This window comes from Elaeis guineensis, chromosome 1, assembly GCF_000442705.2.
Source record: "Elaeis guineensis isolate ETL-2024a chromosome 1, EG11, whole genome shotgun sequence".
NCBI classification, from domain to species: Eukaryota; Viridiplantae; Streptophyta; class Magnoliopsida; order Arecales; family Arecaceae; genus Elaeis; species Elaeis guineensis.
Window position 1 is genome coordinate 95386773 of NC_025993.2, and position 5963 is coordinate 95392735.

Consider the following 5963-nt stretch of genomic DNA (forward strand, 5'->3'; position numbering starts at 1 on the left):
TACCCTCAATATTATCTCAAACAAACATAAATTTTAAATATATCACTGCTTGAGACAATCCGAGGTGCTCCTAGCGTGCATCCAATATTATCAATATCCATCTCAATTTGCATGCCTTTTACTTTAAAAATTACACTTTCAACTCTCACTTTTATGCAACCATAAAATTCTTTCACTGATCTAGGATAGGTGGGCAAATCCAAAGAGCTTCAATCCATCAGTAGATATTCTTAGTATTCGAGCTAATCTTATATCATCTACCACAATATAGACACTTTAATCTTTTGAATCTAAATTTTCAACCCTGAGCTTTATGTTTCTAAAGAATTCTTCAACTGAGTTTGGATAGGTCAAAAGAACACAAAATTTCTTAGCTTAGTCTTTTAATTTTTTATCCAATTAAATTCTTTCTTACTCGAGAAACTCAATGATTATTTTGATGCTTGGTCCTTCTTTCTTGCATGGAAGTTTTTTCTTCCTTTGTGCCAATTATTTCGGAGGTGTCATTGGAGAACAAGAACTCCAAGAATAGGATGGAAATGTAAAAAAGATCCAATTTTGATTAGAGAGGGGTTTGAAAGGAATTACAGCTCAAGAAAATTAGAAATAGAATGATAGAGTCTTGAGATATTTTCACTTGAGAAACCTATCCCTGATCAAGGAGTTTTAAATATATTGAGGAAACATTAAATATGGATTGACTCCTCATGGAACTATTTTTCTTCTAGAAGCAATAAGTTGACTCCTCGATTTCAAGAGTCGACTTCTTGATACAGAAAATATCTCCAAAAGTCTCAAATAAAAAAAAAATTGATCAATTTGGTTGGGGATCAATGGGCAATCAAATTGATGATCAAGATTGATGTTCAAGTCAATTTGAGGAATCAAGAATTAATCAATTGGGGGTTTAAAAATTAACCAAAACAAATCAAAGAGAAATCTAGATAATGGCTCTGTGAGTGAAGTTCAATTAGAAAATTTTCAAATCCTTAAGAGGTCAAGCTATGATGCAATGCAAATCAATAACATTAAGCATATAATCTTTTATGAGTTGATGAATTATCTTAATGTTCTTAGAATCATATAATTTTTTTTTAACATATTTCAATGATTACATATTTTATGAGAATGTCAAAAATTAATTTAAGAGTTTGGCATCCAAATATTTTTATATGCCATCAAGCTCATTTTAATTTAAGTTTTACAAGTAATATCATGTGATGAAAGGTTTAGGAGCATGCTGAATTTAAAATGAAACTTATGCTTCTGACAATTAAAATGATACATTGAAGTGAACATATTGATTTTGAAATCAATTCATAGAGTAAGATCATTACAAATATTAAAAAGTCATCAAGATCATTCAATTATATTAATTTTTAGCAATACATGAAAAATATTCAAAGCAAAGAATCACAATAAGCATACATATATAAATGTCAATGGATCATCAAAATCAATCAATTCAGTAAAATAATTTTAGCAAACAATGATGGTATGATGTAGAAAGGGTTTAACTTTTACTGAACATCATCATCCATTCTTTTTAATTTTTAAGCATCTATTCTTTAAGAATTTACTCCTTACATGCCAATGGATGCTTGGCATACCTATAGAATCATTTTTGAAACTTTGGTACCCAAACTTTCTTGGATCTATCGGTGTTAGAGCTTAGGGTTCCTTTTGGAATCTAAATCTGTTTAATTAAAATATGACCAATTTCAATAGTATTACATTCAAAAATTTTATGACCTACTTTGTTGCATTTAAAGCAAGTAATTGAATGATTTTCCTGATAAGTTCTAAAAAACATATTTTTAAGAAATTTCTATTTTTTTGAAGAATTTGAACCAATTCCATTCTTATCAAAAATAGATTTCTGATTTTTCAGCATTAAATGAAGCTTTTCAGAACTAAATGCAATTTTTTGAATAATAGGCTTCAATATTTCTATCTCTTTTCTTAATTTTGCATTTTGTTCCATAAAGGATTTTTCAGATATAATATTTTTCAAATATAAGAAGTTCTTCCTTTTCTTTAGCTAAAGAGTCCTTTTTCTTTAAAAGATCTTCTTTTTCTATTAAAATCTTATTCTTTTCTTTCAAGATATCTTCATTTTCATTCAATAACTTATTCTTTTCATCAGCCAAAAGAAAATTAGACCTTTTAAATTCTTTATCTTTAATTCTTGTTTTTTTATATTCATTCATAAGCTCATGAAAGGTTTCTAATAATTCTTCAAAAGTAAATTCAAAAGAAGTTTCAATGCTTACCTCATCGTTGTGAGCCATGAGGCAAGGATTTGTTATACCTTCTTTCTTTTTTTCATTTTGCTTTAATTTCTTTGACTTGCTCTCCCTTAATTGATGCTTTCTTTTTCTTTTGCTTCTTTTTCTTTTCATCCTCATGAGGCATGAGGCATAAATTAGGGTGAGCTTCTATATCTTCTTGGGAGCTTGATTCTTCTCTTTCATTTGCTCCCTTAAAGGTTATTTTCAATTTTTTCTATACTTCTTTTCCTGAAATGCAAGAAGAAATTAAGTTAAATTCATTTAAATCTAATGAACAATAAAGTATATTCATGGTTTTAGCATTTAATTAGGCTATTTCTTTATCATGCTTTTTCAATATTTTGGGGGTGTGTAAGCCATTAACTATGATCCTCCATAAACTATAGTCATGTGCTTGTATAAAAGTTTTCATCCTAATTTTTCAATAGGCATAATTAGATCCATTGAGCATTGGGGGTCTATCTATGGAATAACCTTCATTAAAAAAGATTTCATTTTGGGTTGCAAGATCTTTTAATCTTTAACTGCTAGATTAACAACTAATAACAGAGCACCTGCTCTGATAACACTTGTTGTCCAGAAAGGTAATAACCTAAGGGGGGGTGAATTGGATTCTTTAAAAAATTTTAACTAAATTAACCTTTAAGCAAATATGTACTTCAATCTAAACTAAGTTGTATAGTTGAGATATATATAATGCAAGCAAAAGGCACAATACAAATACATAAAGATTTATAGTGGCTCGGTGCAACCCACACCTATATCCACTCCTTAAGCTCTCCTTAAGATTTCTACTATAGTCTTCTTGATTACAGTGCATTTATTTTTCTTGGCTTACAAATAAATTTAGTTGATTTTTCAGGATCACCAATCACAACCTTACATCAATAGTTTTTTGGACACACTATCAACTCAGTTGATTTTTTAGGCTCACCAACCAAAACCTATAATGTTCAATTCTAAGCTTGGACGGGCCTAATTCTCAAGTTTCTTTCCTTCAAAAAAATTTGTAAAGAAAATAAAATATAATGTATGAATTTTAGAATAAATAAAAATAAAAAGAATAAACTCTTGAAAGCTCGAAAGAAGTTGATGATGAGTTGCTCTTTTGATGCTTCGACTTCTCTTCTTGATGCTTGAGAGGACGTAACTGATGGGGGTGAAGATTTTTCTTTGAAGGCTCTCAATTCTATGCACTCCATCCCTTTCTTTTTTTTCTTTCTCAAAGATATTCAATGTTCCATCCAAGAAATAATGATTTCTTTTTCAAATTCTCTTGGCTACCTTCTCAATTGATTCTCTAGCTCTTAATATACTTAAAGTTGGTTGGAGAATGAGTTTTGGCCATTGGAAGGGTTGAATTAGCCGTTAGAGATGAAAACTAGCCATTAAAAATCAAATCTAAATTTTTGTAGAACTAGCCATTGGGATTCGAGTCGACTCGGATAGGATTTAAGTCGACTCGAGCTGTCTGCAACTTCGCTTGAGCTTTTTTTTCAAAAATACAGCTTTCTATCTTTTTCCATAACTTCAACTCAAGTAATTCGAGTCGACTCGAGTTGCCGCTCGATCCATTGAATTTTCTATTCTAAAAAATTACTTTTCTGTCATTCTGCATTTGAGTCGACTTAGATAATCTTTGAGTCGACTCAAAGGCATACCAGCTAAAATTTTTACATGTCAAAACTAGTTTTCTTCACTGTTTTAGCTCGAGTTGACTCAGATAAAATTTAAGTCGACTCAGATAACAGCCTACTAAAAATTTCTTCTCATTTTTTCTGCATAAGTGGCTTTTTGACTTCAACTTTTGATAGCTTCTTCCATCTTGATTTTCATGGTCTTTCACAGCATTTAGGCTTCCAAAAACTTCTTATTTGAGTCTCATTTGACCATTAATTATCATTCTTTTGAGAGAATTTCTTCTATAAATAATTTTTTTTATTTTATGCATCTAAAAAATTTTACATTCACTCATGAACACATGATTAGTATCATAATTACTCAATATTTTGTAATTATTAAAATCAATCGTAGGATCAATAACTCTGACTTATATGAAATGAGATCTTCTTTCCCCCATGAGGCTCCTTTTAAAGGACAAAATTATGAGGCTTGAAATGTCTAAGGTCTGTTATAGCCATCAATGTGGCCCATTGTAGCTATAGGTGGCCCCACTGAAGCCACAAGACCCATTGAAGCCCAAGACAACCTGAGCCAACGTAGACAATACCTCACACATATGGGAGAGGAGATCAATCTAGCCATCTGAGCCATCTAACCCTTGATTGCAATAAAATGGTGCTACAGGAAGGGTCTACCCCTAGCATATAGAGTCCCCCATTGACTGGGGGGCAACTATTGTGGAGGATAAGACCTTTAATCCTACATCAGTTGTAAGTCAAGATAAACTCTGGATTATATTAAAATGGGACTTTCTTTCTCCTATGAGGCATCTTTTAAAGGATAAAATCATGAGTTTTGAAATGATCAAGGCCTACTATAGTTGAAACGATCCACTATAGCCATCAACATAGCCAACTATAGCAACGGGTGGTCCACTATAGCCATAAGACCCATTGAAGCCCGAGATAGCTTGAGCCAAAGTAGACAATACCTCATGCATATGGGAGTGAAAATCGACCCAACCATTCGAGCCATTTGACCCTTGATCGCAATAGTGAGGATCATGTTTTGGGGGAATGGGAGATCTTGGACTCATGTATCTTTGCATAGGCCCTAACAACATGTTAGCTCAGCTACATCCAGTCCTTCATCCTGGAGAAATAGATAACCTAAGTTCGGACCTTCAGGTGGTGACTGGATGATAATGGCTAGCCAATGACTGCAATGAAGAAGACATCACCTCTATAGGTCGTAGTACTATGGCCACCTCCAACTTCATGATGGGTGGTGGTATATCAAATTTTAATCTTGGTATTTTAAGGGAATGGGAGGTTGTAAATCCTTAAATCTTTGTAGAGTCCCCAATAGCACACTTGTTCTCTCTCAGCCTCTTCATCTTTGATCACAAGAATACCAAAATTGGGACCTTTTGGCAGGTACTCAAAGATAGCATGGGGGTTGTTATAGTAAAGGGAGAGAGGCTTGGTCACATACATTGTTCTAAGATAATGCTTATATGGTGTAAGGTGTGTTTGCAAGCCTTTTATTCTTGGTGCCTATATATAAAGGATGATGGGGTTGCACAACAACTATACATAGGACTCTAAAGGATGAATTTTCTATTAAAACTTTATGGGATAATAGAACTCACTTGAAGAAAAAGTCATCGATGCCATCCATGATCTCTAGAATTAGCCTACCTGCAATCGCAAAAAAAAAAACCAAGCTGGATGTGCTCCTTGCTATCCACAAGCAGCACCTTAGTTTTTCAATCCCAACTCAAGTATTCTCGATGAGAGGAACCTCACAAGCACTCAAGTGAGTTTGAGATCAAGTCTATAGAGGGTGTCTTTTTATAACATGCCTCATCCATAAGAGGTAGTATTTGAATCAGTCACAATGACTAAGATGGATGTTATCCATAATAGTCATATAGAGGTTAACTTTATCATAATAACTATTAGGTGTATCCTGATCACTTTATTGGATAATTATCTTTAATCAGAGTCTAGATCAAACTAAAACACCTAAAAAAATTCGAAGGCATGT

The 5963-nt window shown here is 32.6% G+C and overlaps 1 pseudogene; it reads right to left on the bottom strand.

Annotated features, from left to right (window-relative positions):
• The window catches only part of LOC105031998 (uncharacterized), a 13599-nt pseudogene extending 8189 nt beyond the window's left edge, over window positions 1-5410 (bottom strand).
• Between the last annotated feature and the right edge of the window lie 553 nt (window positions 5411-5963).